At 37.8% G+C, this 19,179-nt stretch overlaps 1 protein-coding gene and 1 non-coding gene across 2 annotated transcripts in view; both read right to left on the bottom strand.

The window, feature by feature from the left end:
* PLCE1 (phospholipase C epsilon 1) overlaps positions 1-19,179 on the bottom strand; it is a 353,407-nt gene that overhangs the window by 135,166 nt on the left and 199,062 nt on the right. The window lies entirely within an intron of this gene.
* LOC125995248 (U6 spliceosomal RNA) lies at positions 18,295-18,401 on the bottom strand. Its single transcript, XR_007490800.1, has one exon. It is a non-coding gene; the product is annotated as a U6 spliceosomal RNA (small nuclear RNA).

Below are 19,179 nucleotides of genomic sequence, written 5' to 3'. Positions count from 1 at the left end.
AGACACGCCTTGAAGAGATTAATGCTGAATCAGGTCAAAGTTCCCAGGTTGATGCAGGCTGGGGGAGGTCCCAAAATGTCTGCCGGGCCTAGGGGTCCAGCAGTCAGCCTGATCTGCAACTCCGGCCCCCAAACACTCACCTCAGCCGAGGCAAGCCGTCAGGGGATGCCTGGGGAGGCCCCCAAGTCTCCCTTTAAATTTTTATCAATTGATTTCTTTAGAGTATAGTAAGCATTTTCCCTCTAAATTTGAATTCAAATCCATTACTATAATAATGAGTCTCAAACTGTCCCAAGCAGATTTCTGGGTTTTAATGTGTCTCTATCACTATTTGAACATTCACCTATGTTCTCAAATAACAAGATATTTCAGGCATATCTTTAATGTGCTCCTGAAATGTCATTGTTTTCTAGTAATTTTTTAAAATTTAATTTACTGTATTTAAAGAGCATGCACCACATAGTGGACATAGTTAATTATCATACATTTTATTTCCAGGTGTGAATAAAATTATTAAAAAAGAAAAAAGAGAAAGAAATAAAGAAAAGGAGGAAGAAAGGAAGGAATTAAGGAGAGTACAGTAACAAGAAAATCTGTGAAAATTATTGTATCCTGTGGTGAGGTCATTAAGTCACTGTCAGAAGGATTAGTAAGCTTTTGTTGCTAGTTAACCATTCTGTTAATTTCATCAGTTTCTAAACATTAAGTGGCTTTAAATACACATCAGTGTCTAAACTGGCATGTTACTAGGAGGATGACAGCATTAAACAAAAACGGAGTTGTCACACAGTCATGCCATGATGCAGTGTGATACAGGAATTCCGAGCACTACTGCTGATATGGTTCCTTTTGTATGTAGTTTTGGCTGCCAGGGCTTCTGAAAGTATGAGCAGGTGGTGAATAGGTACACTCACTCACTAAAAAAAAAAAAAAAAAAAGTCCTGGTGATATCAGCCCAAATATTGGCATACCTGGAATTTTGGCAGTTTGGTGTCTTTGCAGAGAAACGTAGAGGAGTGGTAAGCAGAGCCACTTGTGATGTGGTGATTATGGATGATGGGTACAGCAGGTTTGGCTTTGGCAGAGTGGAGACTTGACCCACTTTCTCCTCCTGATGGAGCCAGCTTTCAGCTGTGTGGTCAGTGTACTCATAATTTTTAAGTTTGGTTTACATTTTTCAAGAACAGAGGAAGTCTATGGTGCAGCCCTATGCTTCTAGTCATTCTAAGCACCAAAAAGTGACTAAGCTCCCAACCACATAGGTCTTCTCTCCTAACTACGACTACATGCCTCAGTTTTTTTCCAATATTTTTTGACATGCACTAATGTAGCTCTGTGCAGTTTCCACAAGCCCTCTCCTTAATGAGGAGGATGGCCCTCAACTTCTCCATCTGAGAAAGGAAAAGCCAGACAACTTTTGTAAATGGTCTAATGGTTTCTTATGTTAAACTTATGAAGCTCAGTAAATTCATAGTTGTGAATATTAGATATCTTATAAAACACTTATCAATAAAAAGTAAACACTGAAATATTGTGTGAGCATGTATATGTATGCACATGATGCACATGCATATGTACATCAAAATACAAAGTGTGAGAAGTTTAAAGGCCACTTGGTAAAAATGGCTTCAAATATGGAAATCATAGGAGATTTATGGAGATGTGAATAAAATAATAATGTATTTAAATTGTTCGGAGTGAAAAGAAATTAGGCAATGAATGGGGCGGAATCTTTTCTTTTTTGGTCACACCCAGTGGCACTAGCCAGGTTTACTCCTGGCTCTGCGCTCAGAAATTACTCCTGGCAGGTTTGGGGGACCGGGATTGAACCTGGGTTGGCTGTATGCAAGGCAAATGCCCTACCCGCTGTACTATCACTCCAGTCCCAGGCAGAATCTTTTTAAGGAAAACCTTATTTCGGAGTTGGAGAGATAGCACAGTGGTAGGGCATTTGTCTTGCAAGTGGCCAATCCAGGACTGAAGGTGGTTTGAATTCTGGCTTCCCATATGGTTCCCTGAGCTTGCCAGGGGTGATTTCTGAGCACAGAGTCGGGAGTAACCCCTGAGCATTGTCAGGTGTGACCCTCAAAAAAAAAAAAAACAACACCAAAATAAAACAACCAACCAAACAAACAAAAAAACCTTATTTCAATTTTAGCAGCACCCACATGGCTTAACCTCTCCAATTTTAAACCAGGAAGAACAGTATTTCCTAAGTTTATTCATGGGGAGAAATTTATTTCAGAGCATAGAATAGTATACTGCTCTATATATGCACTCGAAAATTTTTTCTGGATGGGTAATTGAATGAACAAATGTTTGATATTCCAAGAGTGGCTTCCAGGTGCAAAGTTCTGGGGAACTGATGACAGGAAGAAGAATTCATTTCCAATTTCTTTGGACCAAACAAATCATTTTTGACAGAGTGCCTCTAAAATATAATTCTAGTTGATAGGGAATTATATTTAAGAACTTTAAAGTTGCATTTGGGGATGCTTATCCTAGAAAGGGTGTCAAGATTCTGTCCTATTCACAACGAAAGATTTGAAAACAACATTTGTGTCCTCATTAAGATGGCCAATGGGCAACTTTACTTTCTGACTCTTGTCAGATGACCCTCTCTTCCATGTTTCACTTACTGAGTCATTAGTAAAATATTTGTAGAGCAATATCTCAGGGACCCACTTATGTGCATAACTTCATTTTTCCTTTGTGTAATCATATCCTTTAAGTTTATTTGCACACAAATGTACTTAATTTTCATTCCCTATTTCTCCTCCTACTTCTCCTTACCAAGGTTCAATTTTTCCTGGTAAGTAGAAAAGTAGTAAATGTTGTTCCTTTGGGGCTGAAGAGATAGCATGGAGGTAGGGTATTTGCCTTGCATGCAGAAGGACAGTGGTTTGAATCCCAGCATCCCATTTTCCCCCAAGCTTGCCAGGAGCAATTTCTGAGTATAGAGCCAGGAGTAACCCCTGAGTGCTGCTGGGTGTGATCCCCCCCCCCCAAAAAAAAAAGTTGTTCCTTTGCCAAATAACACTGTCAGAAAGCAACACATTAGAACTAGATTATTCTTTGCTTGTTTGTTTTGGAGGAGTCTTACTTTATGGTGCTCAGCTGTTACTCCTAAATCTGCACTCAGGAATCCCTCCTGAAAAGGTTGAGGTCATTTGGAATGCCTGGAATGGAACTCAGATCAGGCTATGCAAGGCAAGCATCCTACCTGCTGTCTGGCCCTTGGACAAGATTATGTTTAGGAGTGTGAATTCTTCTTGTTATACATATTGCTTGATTATTAAGAAATGTCCATTTCTGTCCTTTATAACTTTTTAAAGCTTAAAGTCTGTGTCATCTGGTATTCGTATGGCCACCTCAGCCTTTTTCAGAGAGTTGTTTACTTGAATGATTTTTCTCTAACCTTTGACTTTGAGTCTATGTTTCTTGATTCTTGTAGGCAGCTGACCATTTATTTCAGTGTTTTGATACATTTTGCCACTCCATGTCTCTTAATTTGTTCATTTAGTCCATTGATATTGAGAATGATAATTGTCATGGGATCTTTTTGTAGGAGTTTGGTTTTTTTGGTTGGGTTGTCTTGGCTTAAAATAGAGCTTTCAGTTAGTTTTTTAGGGCTGATTTTGAATCTGAAGTTCCTTAGCTGCTTTTTATCCAAAAAGCTGTGTATCCGTCTTTCAAACTTGAATATAAGTCTGGCTGGGTGAACTACTCTTGGCAAAGCTTTCATTTTATTGAGTTTTACCACTATGTCCCACCACTACCTTCAGGCCTTGAGGGTTCTTGTGACAAATATGCTATAAATCGTAAAGATGCTCCTTTGAATGTGATTCCCCTTTTTTATTTTGCTGCTTTACACATTTTATCCCTATTTGTAGGATTCGTCATGTATCTTGAGGTGCTTTTCTTTGGCTCTCTTATTTTTTGGGGGGCACATCCTGTGGTCCTCAGGGGTTACTCCTGGCTATGCACGCAGAAATTGCTCCTGGCTTGGGGACCATATGGGACACCAGGGAATCTAATTGCAGTTCGTCCTTGGCTAGTGCATGCAAGGCAGATGCCTTATGACTTGCACTACTGCTCTCTTTGGTACTCTTTGACCATGCGGGATTTAGTTGCATGCACTCTTTAGCTTTGGGAGTTTTTCTGCAATGATGTCGCTGGTTGATGATTCTTCATGGAGATTTTCTTCCTAGGTCTCTGAGACCTCATTCTTATGGTTTTTTTTTTCTTTTGAGTTTATCAAAGACTTCTATTTTTGTCTGTTCACATTCTTTGAGGACTTTTCCCATTGCTTGACTTTTCCCATTATTATTTAATTTCTCATATTATTTAAGGCTGTTTTCCAATCTCTTCTGTCGTATGAAGTTGTTATGCATCTGATCTTCCAGATCACTGATTTTTGACTCAGCCACTGTTAATCTGTTGGAGAGCTTTCCAGTGAGGTTTCTTATTTTGCATACCAAGTTTATCAGTCTTGTGATTTTAATTTGAAGTTTTCTCATTTCTACTTTCATATTCTTATTTTTGTTTGATCAGTTTGTCATGCTTTCTTTCTTTCTTTTTTTTTTGGGGGGGGGGGTCACACCCGGCAGTGCTCAGGGGTTACTCCTGACTGTCTGCTCAGAAATAGCTCCTGGCAGGCACGGGGGACCATATGGGACACCGGGATTCGAACCAACCACTTTAGGTTCTGGATTGGTTGCTTGCAAGGCAAACACCACTGTGCTACCCCTCCGGGCCCTGTCATGCTTTCTTTGAGTTTTCTGAGCAGCCTCCATATTTCTTCTCTAAGGTCCTTATTTGAGAGTCTAAATAGGTGATTGGTACTTTTTGGGTCATCATCAGTTTGTCGTGCTTTCTTTGAGTTCTCTGAGCAGCCTCCATATTTTTTCTCTAAAGTCCTTATTTGTATATGTCCCTTAAAAAGTGGATAGTCTTTGAAAACTGTTTTGAAGACAAAAATATTTATAGAAATAGTATCCTATTGCCATTTTAAATTCACCCTCCAAAAAGAACATAATTTTGTAGCATCAATTTCAAATTTTTATGGAGGCATGGTGGAGACCTACATTGTTTCCCCATTATCACGCTTGCCATGTGGTGTTTTCTATGCACTGTGCTGGGCTTCACTGACAAGGAGAAGTGCATGGCAGTGGCGATGTGGCTGCACCTTCATGGCTCTGTTATTAAGGGCAGGGTCTACTCACCTGTGTTGATGTGTGTGCCACTGGTGGGGGAGAAGACTACCCCACTTTTTCTGACTAGATTATGTTAATGCATCCATAAAATTTTGAAACTGATGCTAAAAAATTATGTTCTTTTTGGAGGGTAAATTTAAAATGGCAGTGGGGTATTATTTCTACAAAATTTTTTATCTTCAGAATGGTTTTCAAATACTATTCACTTTTTTGTTTGTTTGTTTGTTTGTTTTTGGGTCACACCCGGCAGTGCTCAGGGGTTACTCCTGGCTCTATGCTCAGAAATTGCCCCTGGCAGGCACAGGGAACCATATGGAATGCCAGGATTTGAACCACCATCCTTCTGCATGAAAGGCAAACGCCCCACCTCTATGTTATCTCTCTGGCCCCAGACTATCTACTTTTTATTTCTTTTTTTTTGTTTTGTTTTTTGGGCCACACCCGGCATTGCTCAGGGGTTACTCCTGGCTGTCTGTTCAGAAATAGCTCCTGGCAGGCACGGGGGACCATATGGGACACCGGGATTCGAACCAACCCCTTTGGTCCTGGATCGGCTGCTTGCAAGGCAAACACCGCTGTGCTATCTCTCCAGGCCCAGACTATCTACTTTTTAAGGGACATATACAAAATTTCCTCCAGTCTTATATATTGTTGTTTTTGTGCCTCCTTTCTGTTCTTGCTCTTCTAGCCCCTTGTCTCTGGAACCCTTTTGTGGATAATGAAAATAAAACACACAATCTTTTGCTCTTTTTGCCAATTGCCAGCAAGCTCTGACAAATTTTAGAATTACAACACTATTTACTTTTACCTAGACATTATGGTTTATAACATTCAAGATCTCTTGCAGGATCCTAGATATTTTACTTAAAAATTTTACTTAAAAATTATTATGCAGCTGTCAGAAGAGATGAAGTCATGAAATTTTCCTATACATGGATGTACACGGAATCTATAATGCTGAGTGAAATAAGTCAGAGAGAGAGAGAAAAACACAGAATGGTCTCACTCATCTATGGGTTTTAAGAAAAATGAAAGACATTCTTGCAATAATAATTTTCAGACACAAAAGAGAAAAGAGCTGGAAGTTCCAGCTCACCTCAGGAAGCTCACCACAAAGAGTGATGAGTTTAGTTAGAGAAATAACTACATCTGGAACTGTCCTATTAATGAGAATGTATGAGGGAAATTGAGAGCCTGTTTAGAGTACAGGCGGGGGTTGGGTGGGGAGGAGGGAGACTTGGGACATTGGTGATGAGAATGTTGCACTGGTGATGGGTGGTGTTCTTTACATGACTGAAACCCAAACACAATCATGTATGTAATCAAGGTGTTTAAATAAAAAAATAAAAAATAAAAAAATAAAGAAATTCAACTTACAAAAAAAAATTACCTAAAAGATCTTCCTTCCTTCCTTCCTTCCTTCCTTCCTTCCTTCCTTCCTTCCTTCCTTCCTTCCTTCCTTCCTTCCTTCCTTCCTTCCTTCCTCCTTCCTTCTTCCTTCCTTCCTTCCTTCCTTCCTTCCCTCCCTCCCTCTCTCCCTTCCTCCCTTCCTTCCTTCCTTCCTTCCTTCCTTCCTTCCTTCCTTCCTTCCTTCCTTCCTTCCTTCCTTCCTTCCTTCCTTTCTTCCTTCTTTCCTTCCTTCTTTTCCTTTACTAAATAACACATTAAGAAATTAAAAGTTGGGGGTCAGAGAGATAGAATGGAGGAAGGTCGTTTGCCTTGCATGCAGAAGGATGGTAGTTCAAATCCCGGCATCCCATATAGTTCCCCGAGCCTGCCAGGAGCGATTTCTGAGCATAGAGCTAGGAGTAACCCCTTAGCACAGCCGGGTGTGACCCAAAAACCAAAAAATAAAATAAATAAAAGTTGACATTTTTCTATTCACAGTATATGAAATAAAACTCAGAAAATTTGTTTCTGCTAATGACCACAAACGCTGGTATATATGTAGATTTCTGAGTAAAATGTGAGAGCTTCAACCTCTTCTAATACCATACAGTGTTTCAAAGGAAAGATAAGTATTTGTTTTGCCCTCGAGTTTTTATTCTGCACTTGAAGAGTGAAGTCAAGGCTGTAGCCTGTCTGATCTTTCCTCCACTCATCATTATTTGTGAACAAGGGTGACAGGTGTAGGAAGGAGAACAAGATCTTGTCAAAGTTGAACTTTTCTGTGAAGGAAGCTCAAGTCCAAAACCTACCACATCAATTAGGCTTCAATAATGGGACATGAACAAAATATAACTAGGAATAAAGTTCCTTGTTTTGTTATGGTATATGTAAAGTCATAGAAGGAAATGAGGATGTAGTAAGGTAAAGAAAAACCAACAAACACTTTATTTAAAAGTTTATACTCCCCAAACAAGTATGTGTTTGGATTTATTTATTTTTGGTTAATGGCTTAAAAAGAATTTCTTTCTTCAACATTAATATGACATAAACATTCCCATTTACTGAAAATGTGCTTTGTCTGAGAATTAAATAAACTAATTTATTTTTAAAAAATTTTGTACACCCTATGTTTTTAAACTGAGGCAGAATTACATTATAAAAATTCTTTTTTGCATGTTGTGTTTCCTTGTATTAAGAGCTATGGTGAGTTAAAGATGGGTAAAGGAGTGCCAATTTGTATATATTTGGGGTAGACAAACAGGTGGACAGAAAGGTGTTCTGTGGAAGAAAAGGCACAAACTGGGAAAAGCAGAGTATAATGGGGTATTAATGCTGCTACATGGAGAGGTAAAACAGTTATTTGGATCTCAGTTCTCCTAGGACTCAGATGTGTGACCTTTGATGTGTTTTTAAGTCCCCTGAGCATTGGATTCCCCAATGATGCTGTTTCAAAAAAACCTGGCAGCTCAAATGTCATAGAGCAACTTTTCTGGGAAATCCAATAGAACAACTGTTTCAGGGATTCTCCTTGAGGCAAAAGCTTCAGAGATACCAATACTCCAGATATGGGGAAGGGCAGCACAAAGAGGAGAGCCATCTCCCTAAGATCAGTGACTAATCAGGTTTGTTTCCAGGCCATCCCTTCCCTGCTCACATAGAGCTCTGGTTAAAGGAGAGATCACCTATCAACACTGTGTTGCTTCTAAGGCATTCCTAAACCCAAATGTTTATGCTTATCTTCTCCCTGGCGCCGCACTTGCCCCTGGCTATGATTCTGTTGTGTCCTGTTACCCTGCACATATTCCAGTTCCTCATGTCCTATATAAAAGCATTGTTGGAATGGAATAAAGTGTCTCTGGTCATTAGCCTGGAACCAGTTCTTTCCAAGTCATCAGCTGGGGGGAATTTCCTTGGTCTGAACTCATTGGGAGGACAGAAATTGACCTCACTGGCTGACAGGGTTGGACACACTGAGCTTAAGTGTTCCTTTCTAGAAAATGGAATTTCATTTTTCTTTTTTAAATTTTCCTTGTGGGATGTTGAAATACAGGCTGTATACATGCAAGATGTGTGCTCTACTAAAGAGCATACACCCTCAGGTTCCGTGTATACAGTAGGAGTAATAATAGCTATGCTCTAGGACTGAAGAGACTTTAAGAAGGCTGCCGGTTTCAAGCAAAGAGGGTCGTGTTGACTTGTTTAAATGCTGTCACTAACTTCACCATTCATGAAGAAAAGCATGACAGAGGCTGGAATGATAGCACAGTGGGGAGGGCTTATCTTGTATGCAGCAGACCATTCCAATATTCCATTCCAAACGAATCCCCTGAGTAATTCCTGAGTGCAGAGCCAGGAGTATGGCCAGAGCATTGCCGGGTATGGCCCAAACATTAAAAAGAAGAAAAGTATGAGATGACATAAGGAACCACAGAATATACTGAAGACAAACCATAACATTCTGAGTACTGAATTAATGCCTTGAGTGGGGAAATAACTGCAAAGATGACAGCTTTCAGATTGAAATTATGATAAGCCAGACATAGATTGGGATACATGAAATTGATGACTGAACTCACTACCTGGAAACTCACTTACTGTGCTAGACCCTTTTACTTGCAACAAAGGGGTTAAGGTTTCTTTGCATTGCCATCAAATTATAAATGCCAGATCAGTGTAAAATGAGCCAAAGTGCCCCCAGATAGTCCAAATGGGTGGTTCTAAGGTCAGAGCACAAGGAGAAGAAAACCTTACCTACAGAATTGTTGGCTACCTAAGTCTTGAGCAGTGGGCTTGTGAAGGGGAAGAGGGATTGCTGTTGAAAAACTTCAGATTTTAAGGGAGGTGATGGAGGTAACATTCTTGGCTCAGATTCATCCCAGATGGAGATTTGTATCTTAGTGTAAAAACATCTGGTTAGAAACTTTCTGTTACAGGAAGCTCACTAGAAAGCAAGGAAAGATTAAACTGCTACATAGCCTTTAAAGGCATCATTATTATCTTAGGGAGGGAAAAAGGGTACTTGTGGTCAGGAATAAATTACACTGACAAAAGAAATGTGGAAATTTCCCTTGGTATAAAACATCTTGATTGACTGCTCTATATGGTCCAGATATTATGGACAAGTGGTGGTGTCATATTATCCAAATAATGGGGTTTATTCCATTTGTAAGTTGTTCTTTAATTTTTTTGTTTATGTTTTGTTTTTGTTTTAGGGTCACACCTGGCAGCGCTCAGGGGTTACTCCTGGCTCTATGCTCAGAAATCGCTCCTGGCAGACACAGGGGACCATATGGGATGCTGGGATTCAAACCGACCTTCTGCATGAAAGGCTAATGCCTTACCTTCATGCTATCTCTCCGGCCCCTGTTCTTTAACTTTTTAGAGAACTAAAACCAAGTTGGATTTAATTTATAACTTGCTAGAAAAATGACCATTCTTTTTCTTTTTTTGCATATTGAACTTAGATTTCTTTTTCTTTAACCAATTACTTTTCCACATTTTAAGTTCTGGAAAGGAAATGTTCTTCAAAACTACAGCCATCTTTCTCTTTTAAGTATTTTAATGAGCAACAATTTAGAAAATCACAATACATGTTTCCTTTAAACTCACATAATTCCCGTCATATAATCTTTGTTTTTGTTTTTGTTTTTGGGTCACACCCAGCGTTGCTCAGGGGTTACTCCTGGCTGTCTGCTCCTGGCAGGCACGAGGGACCATATGGGACACCGGGATTTGAACCAACCACCTTAGGTTCTGGTTCGGCTGCTTGCAAGGCAAACACCGCTGTGCTATCTCTCCGGGTCCCTGTCATATAATCTTAAAAAAAAAAAAAAGAACAAATATCGGGTCTGGAGAGATAGCACAGCAGTAGGGCATTTGCCTTACACGCAGCCAATGCAGGATGGATGGTGGTTCGAATCCTGACGTCCCTCATGCCTTCCAAGAGCGATTTCTGAGCTCAAAGCCAAAAATAACCTGAGTGCCATCCAGTGTGACCAAAAAAAAAAAAAAAAAAAAAAACATCTCCCCAAAGAGAACAAATCTGTTTGAAATTTCATATTGATACTCTTTTTATCTGAAATAATTTTTGATTTATAGAAATATAGCAAAGATATTGTTCAGAGTGCCCATATACTTGAATCCTGATATTTTCCTCTCATTCATGTCTTAAATTAATATGGTATATTTATAAATATTTATCAAACAAATGTGTATACTATTTTATTATTAATATTTTGGTTTTGGTGAATGAATGAGGGAAGTTGAAAGCCTGTTTCAAATACAGGTGGGGGGAGTAGGGAGGTGGGATATTTGGGGCAGTGGTGATGAAAATGACGCCTTGGTGAAGGGGTCGTTCTTTATACGCCTGAAACCCAACTACAACCATGTTTGTAATCAAATTGTATAAAGATGTTTATAAAAATTATTTTAGTTTTGGGCCACATCCTGCAATGCTCAGGGATTACTCCAAGCTCTGCTTGGAGTATAGGTGAGGGTTAGATGCTTCTAAACTCTCTCATATGACAGAGTAAGGAAATATGAATGCATATACTGACCAGAAGATATGTATACATCTATACATATTCCTATATACAACCCTGTGTATTTTTCACTTAGCATTTGTACTGAAGTCAAGAAGAGAATCTTGTGTCTCTGTGTCTTTCTGTTTCTAACATGGCAAAAAAAGAAAACTTGAAAAAAAAATTGTTACTGCTATAGTCAGTTTTCATTCCATCACAGAAGGGGCTTTCAGATGGTGGTCCTCTTCACTGCTGCAGAAGTCCAGCATGTCTTCTCACCCTGTCCCCCCATTCCACTAGTTCAGAAAGCCAGAAGTTATTTCTCTCACAACTTGTTACACAGCCTGTCCTGTTGACTGCCATCACACAGGGTCATTTTTCTTTACAAAACTGACTCAGCCTTGAGGATTTACATCTTGGTCATTTATCTGCTTCTGTGAAAAGTTACAAAACTGGAGCCAAAATAAACTCCAGAATGAATTTAAGGCAAAGCCTCTTTCTGGTTTAGACTTGTAACTCACTTTGTCAAGATGTAGGGAAAAAATGAAACAGTTTAGCTTATGTGAGAAACAAGTTTCACTGATAAGTGGGTGTCATCATCATCATTATAATTTCTTACTTAGGGATGATAATTTACCGTTTGCAAAGCACTTTTGCTGGTGCTGTTTCACTTTGGTTTCTATCTAATGATCCTGAGACAGCAGTAGGACAGGAATGCAGTAGGACATGTACTTGCAGATGGAATAGCTTAGGCTTATGATAAAAGCTAGAGAGGATGTAAGCAACCAGTATGCTCACATATTGTTGTTGGAAATGCCAAATGAATACCAATACTTTGCATTAAAAATGGTTTAGGACTGTCCCAAGAGCAACAAACACATTAACCAGTTTAAATTTGTAGTGATTAAATTCACAATAGAACCCTCTATTAGTCCAACTATCTTTTAACTTATAGATAGATAAACCAATTGAGAACTATGATATAATAAAATGATAACCAGAAAAATTACATGTGAAAGAATGTAATTAATTCTCAATAGCATGGTAAATGAAAAAGTTAGGCTCAAAAAATTCTAAAGGTTATTTGTTGTATTGCGTTACATTATGGAAAAAAGGCAAAAGGTTAAAGGAATTAAATCAGTAATTCCCAGAGGTTTGGAGATTGACTGTGAGGGAACGAGATTGATTCCAAAGGGGCAAAGGGAAGATTTTTTTGTCACGAGGGAAAATATTTTCTATCATTCTTAACAACTATAAGCATTTATCACAATTCAAACCATAGATCAAAGGAGAAATTCTATATATGCACACTTTATTTTAATTAGAAAGAAAATATTTGTCTGAAAAGGGGAGGTAGGATTTAAATAAATTTAGTTATCTACTAAACTACTTGCTCACAGACACCACACAGAAAATGGAATTGAGCCCAAGTATACGTCAAGTTCAAAATTTTTTAATGACACATTTAGAAAATAATAATTTTAAAATATTTTTCTACTTACATCCATAATTTCAGTTTGAGTGGGAGTTAAAAAAGCTGACACCTGCATTTTATTCACACTTAAAGTTCTTACTTTTCCTACCCAGAACACACATTTGTACTCAATGGTAAGTGCCAATTTATGAAGGCTAAAACTGTATCATAACACCATGCTTCATTGTCATAAATGTAGTCCAAAGGAGATGTACAACTATAAGTCCATGTAAAGATAATATCAATTAGGGCCCGGAGAAATAGCACAGCGGTGGTTGCCTTGCAAGCAGCCTATCCAGGACCAAAGGTGGTTGGTTCGAATCCCGGTGTCCCATATGGTCCCCCGTGCCTGCCAGGAGCTATTTCTGAGCAGACAGCCTGGAGTAACTTCTGAGCAACGCCGGGTGTGACCCTCCCCCCCAAAAAAAAAGATAATATCAATTAGTCTCATAGAGAAATCAAATCAAAACTCTAGTCATTTAACACCTCACATCAAGCAGGATGGCTATAATAGAAAGGACAGAGAATAAAAATAGTTCACAAGGATACAGAGAAGTCAAAAGCCACTTATCTTGATGGTGGGGATATAAACTGGTGTAGGCAGTTTGGAACACAATTCAACATATTTTCTTTTTTGGGGGGGTGCAAACTCAGTGGCACTCAGGTTTTGATCCTGGTTCTGCACTCAGGGGTCACTCTGGTGGGGTTAAGAGGCCTCTATAGGGTACAAGGGATTGAACCTGGGTCAGATACTCACAAAGCATGAACCCTATCCATGATATTCTTGCTCCAGCTCCACTTTCATACTTTTTCTGTAATGTCAAAATCAGAATGCTCGTAACACAGTAATTCTACTTCTAGGTATCCAAGAGTAGTAAAACCATCTATTCACACAGAAGTTATGTATAAAGAGAATCATTATTTTATAATAGTCCCCAAGTGAAAATAATACAAATGTCCATCAACTAATGAATGGATTAACAAAAGTAACAAACATATTCACACAATGGAGCATCATTTAACAATTAAAAAGAATAAAGTCCATACACTTTATTCTTAAAAACAGTAAAAAAGGAATAAAGTACATGCTAAAAATGGACATATCTTTAAATCATCATGTTAAGTGAAAGGTCATACACAGATTTTATACTGTGAGAGTCTATCTGTGTGAAATTTACAGAAAAGGCAAATCTATATGGAAAACAAACAGTGGTTTCCAGACAGAGGCTAGAATTAGAGAAAAACAGGGAATAACTAATAGATTCAAGGAGTGAAATTTTTGGAGTGAAAATCATGCCCCAAAATTCATTGTGTTGAGTGTTGTACAACTCTATCAATGCAAAACAAAACAAAACAAAACAAAAAAACAAAAAACCTGAATTGTGTGTTCTAAACATGAGCATTGGATTCTAAACATGTCCTATGAATTATATCTCAGTGAAGTGATTATAAGATTTAGACTGAAACAATAAAGTAAAAAAGAACTGTTGTCTGCAGTAGAAAAGCATGAGGATATTGGTTATTCTGAGCTGGGCAGTCTTACCTCATTATTCCTCAGTGGGCTCTTTCTCCCTTAATCTCTTATATAAAAGGATAGAAAGCAGATTTATCTAAATTTTCAGTCTAAAAAACTTCCCTTTTATAGTAAGATAGTTTTATGATAAAATAAGGGGGAAAATGTCACAATTCTTCGGAGCTAGTTCTTTGAATCAAGACATAAACAGCTCTAATAGAAGAACTACTATCTTCGACCATTGTAATCCTTCAAAGAGTTTGCACAAGTATGATGAACTGTTCTAAATGTGACTTCTATTTATCCAAACCTCTGGATAACTTATAAATGGTCATCTGAAGATGTCACACACAGTATACCTCCTCCCCTCCCTCAACTATCTCTTTCAATTCTTATTGTGTGTATTATAAAGGTGTTAGCAGATAAGCAGATTGCAGAGTAGAATAGTTAAGAAACTTTCCTGAACTTTGATGATGAGTAAGGGGAAGGCTTATATACATAGAGGTGTCAAGCTATATTCCCAAAATTTTAAAGTAAACAAATAAAGTGTAAAAAGTAATACTTGCGGGCCCGGAGAGATAGTACAGTGAGCATTTGCCTTGCAAGCAGCAGATCCAGGACCAAAGGTGGTTGGTTCGAATCTCGGTGTCCCATATGGTCCCCCTGCCTGCCAGGAGCTATTTCTGAGCGGACAGCCAGGAGTAACCCCTGAGCACCGCCGGGTGTGACCCCCCCACAAAAAAAAGAAAGTAATACTTGCCTAGAGGCAAGAGTGAGTCAGTGGTGAAATGTGGTTTGATGAAAAACTTTGGAGTCATTATGTCAGATACTGTGATTATGGTACCTCTGGAATTTTGCAGTAGCTGCCATGCCCATAGAATGCAAAGGTGAGTCATCCTGGCTGATAGGTGTGAAAGAGACACAAAGTAATTAATGGGGGAGAAAACTAAATAGGCATGTTGTAGAGACCCCTCAAATATAGCTTAAGTGTCTCAACACTATTTGGGTGGTAATAAATAACTATCAATGAAAAAAAGCAGTGAGCTGTCTCTTAGAATGAGGAATAAATGTAAAAACTAAATGGTGAAAGTATCTACTTGTGAATAGTTGTCATTATTCCCCTGGGAAAGGATTGCAAAGCTACTAGCTAAAGTAGAATATTGGGTTTTGTGTGGATTTTTATTAGCAGGATATTTTGTCCCCTTATTGGCACAGATGAAGAGTTACTGGTATCAGGCTACAACTTGCCTTATTTGGAATAAGACCATAATCTTCCAATGTCTGGCATGACATCTAATTTGAATACAATTATGCTTCAGAACAGCACGAAGTATACATTTTTTGTTATGGTTACAAGTTAAGAAAGTCCCACTTTAGGAAGCAATATAAAGTGTACTTAAAAAAAAGGACAGTTTCATCCCATACTTTTAGTGGATTTAGCTCTCTTATCTCATTCATTGATTGAGGACTAAGCTGTTGAAAGCCCCAGTAGGAAAGACTGCTATTAGTTTATTATTATGTGACAGTAGGGAGAATTAGTTTCAACCCAGTTGTAGAAGTGGATTTCAGAGGAAGAGATTTGACAAAGTTGTTAAACCAGTGAAGGCAGAAGAGGAAAGCTAGGCTGATTAAGTATCTGAGCTTTGTCATTTTGAAATTCATTTTGGCCCAAGAGTATAAATACACTTCAGTATTTTTGTTTGCATTGCCAGAAAATGAGCAAGTGCTCACTTTCTTTGGCCAACAAAAGCATGACACTCTGTGCAAACATTTTATTCACAAGAATTGTTCTAAACAGGAACATTCAGAAAATCCCCTCTTGCTGAAAGATATGACAATATATTTATCTTACTATACTATAAAATAAAACAGATACAAAGAATACTATTGAGTTCATCAAACAAGAAAATAATTCTCTTTTGACTGAATTTATGTCTTCCTTCTCACCGCTCCCTCCCCTTAATATCTTCAGTTCGGTATATTTAAGTTCAGTTTAGTTTATATTTAAGTTTCCACCTTTGCTTCCTGCTATATTTCTCTAATGAGTAATTCCAATTTCTTTCTTCTCTTTTCTTTTTCTTTTTATTTTTTCTTTTTCTTTTTTTTGATTTTTGGGTCACACCTGGCAGCGCTCAGGGGTTACTCCTGGCTCTATGCTCAGAAATTGCTCCTGGCAGGCTTAGGGGACAATATGGGATGCCGGGATTTGAACCACGGATCTTCTGATTGCAAGGCAAATGCCTTATCTCCATGCTATCTCTCTGGCCCCGTAGTGGAACTTTTTGTAAGATTTTGAAAAAAAAAAAAAAAATACCTATCTTGAGAGTGCCCCATATAGACCAAGTGAGAATTCTGAGGCTAAATTCTGAAATTTAGAAAAAATTATGATTCCCATGTCTTCATTTTACTGACTAGTGAGAACTAATATTTAAATAAGTTAAATTTGGTCATAAAGTAGGGAGGTCCTGATTTACAAATTACCTAGAACCCCTCTCCATCATCCTACTCATGCTGCTGCAACCTTGGGCACAGATTCCTCTCCTTTCAACTCAGTTCTGCTGATGGGACTTCAGAGTTTAAATTTAAAAAACAATTCTTATTGGCTTTGTGTATGTGTGTGTGTATGTGTATGTAATGACAATAAAAACAGAAATAGAGAGATGGAGAGAAGAAAAAATATAGCAGATGATATGGTTCAGAAAGGAAGATAAAGAAATGTAATTTTAAATTTTTTTGAGCATTCTACATGCTTAGGCATCCAACATTTATGAAAAACTCAAAGCAAGAAGGGAGCTATAAGCCAAACACCAGAAATAGTTCACTGGCTAGTGTCATGGAAATACCTTTTAGGGACAATATTATTAGACATGTGAAAAACATCTGTCTCCCCTCTATTCAAAAAACCATAGTAGTCCATTCAAATGAGATGCACATTTTCAAATATTAGGAACCATGTACCTGTATTAAAAACAACAGGAGGTTAACAGTGTTATACAAATTAAAATTATAAATAATACTTTGAAATTTATGTAAAAAAGAACCAAGATAAAAGGGAGAAAAGCCCCTTCATCTTTTGACTCAATAGTATTAGAAATATGAACCAGCAATGTGGCTTTGGAAGCTAGAGTAGCTGAGTTCAAATCTTAGTTCCAAAATCATATTATTATCTTTCCTGCCTTCTGATTAATTGAGGGGATAGTAATGCTAAAAGGAAATCTAACAATTATCAGTTAAGTGAAAATCATTTAGTGGTTTTGTTATGTGATCAGTATTGAAACATGACTGTATCTTGTCTTCACTAAGCTCTCTACTTAAATCATAAACCATTTATGATTGAATTTTTAACTAAAGTTAAGGGATTAGAGTCTGTTCAGTGTTGTATTATATGGTGATCTAGAGTAAACCTTCAGAGTTGAATGATACAGAGTGACCCCCTTCTATTTCTGAGGCTGACACTCACTGAATATTACTGTGAGAGATTAGAATCTTTTGACTACCAAGAACCACCAAGAACAATAAATTTCGTTAAACAAGTCAACAAATAACCCAGATCTTAGAATAGAGTCCTGGACATCTGAACCTTGGTGGTCTGACTGTTTACTATATTTTTCAGTACACAAACTTATGAACTAAAATTTGATTTACCCCAGGATGCTAATGAATTTTTTTGGAATGAATAAACTATCTGCCTTCAGAGAAATTTCCCAGTATGTGTGTGGGATCTTTATTCTTTTTTATTGTATTATACAACATAAATATTTATTTACAATAATCCATCACTATGTTGTTCCTGACGGTAAAATAATTTAAAACAATCATACATATAGCACTATTAAAGATCCCTTAAATGGTATAATAGTAAATTTAGAGTTAAATATAGTATATAATAAATTTTTAAGTGTTGTCTGATTCTAATTTTTAGGACATGTGTGTATTTATTTAACAAAATGAACTGCTTTCCCCTGAATATTAGCAGATTACCTCCGAGTGTAGGACTGCTTTAAAGTGAACTTATCTTCCTTTGAAAATAAGAATAAAGAGAAATCTGATTACAAATCAGTTAAAATTTCCATTATCTTGGGGATGAAGGTATTATTTATAATTTTCCCCACCAGTGTTCAGAAAGGGGAAAGAATGTTTGTACAGCATCTCCAAACTGCTGGTTTTCTTTTTTTTTATTTTAAAAATATGGAACACTTCACGAATTTGCGTGTCATCCTTGCGCAGGGGCCATGCTAATCTTCTCTGTATCGGTCCAATTTTAGTATATGTGCTGCCAAAGCGAGCACCAAACTGCTGGTTTTCTTGACTGTGCATAAAATGTAGAGAAAGTTTTGATAGGAAACTTATTACATTTAAATCTAACTTGTTTGTATGGTTGAATGTATAAATTTAAAAATAAAGGTGACAGCAGGAAAAAGATAAAAGCATTTTTTTTTAATACTAAAGCATTTCAAAAGAAAGAGGACACTCCCCTCAATTCCCCAGCCCTCTGTCATCATCATGTCATGCTTTTACTTATTGTGCTGAAATAGTCTTTTCTTGACTAAAACTAAAAGATCATTTACTTGCTGAGACCATCCCAGGTGAGCTCCATCATTCAGGAAGCAAACAAGCGATTCTGGCTGAAACCTAAAAGGCTCAGATAGCCTTTTGTGAACCAGAGGGTAAATTTATTCTTTTTTCACAGGTTGTTAAGCTGTACTGTGGTATTCTTTAAAGTGGATATTGGGCCCTGATAATCACTGGGCATATTCCTGGAGATTCCTAAGCACCATTGGGATATTACTGATGATCCCTAATACTACTTACTAGGTTTGAGAAGAACCACACTGCATGTTCTGAGCATTTAACTATCCAGCACACCTGATGGAGTATTACCTAGAGTGGTACCTGAATCCCCCAGGGCCCTCACCCCCAAAAGAAAAAATAAAGAGGATTGATCACTAAACTATTAAGTGACAACTGGTGAAATCTAGCAGATGGAAGGAACAAGCAGCAACTGAGTATGATGTTTGCGGATGTCAATGTTTGTGTGGCTAGAAAGAAAAGCAGATTGATGATTTC

The sequence above is a fragment of the Suncus etruscus genome, chromosome 17, assembly GCF_024139225.1.
Source record: "Suncus etruscus isolate mSunEtr1 chromosome 17, mSunEtr1.pri.cur, whole genome shotgun sequence".
Lineage (NCBI taxonomy): Eukaryota > Metazoa > Chordata > Mammalia > Eulipotyphla > Soricidae > Suncus > Suncus etruscus.
The sequence above is the reverse complement of the archived record's forward strand: the minus strand, read 5'-3'. Positions and strand labels throughout refer to the sequence as shown.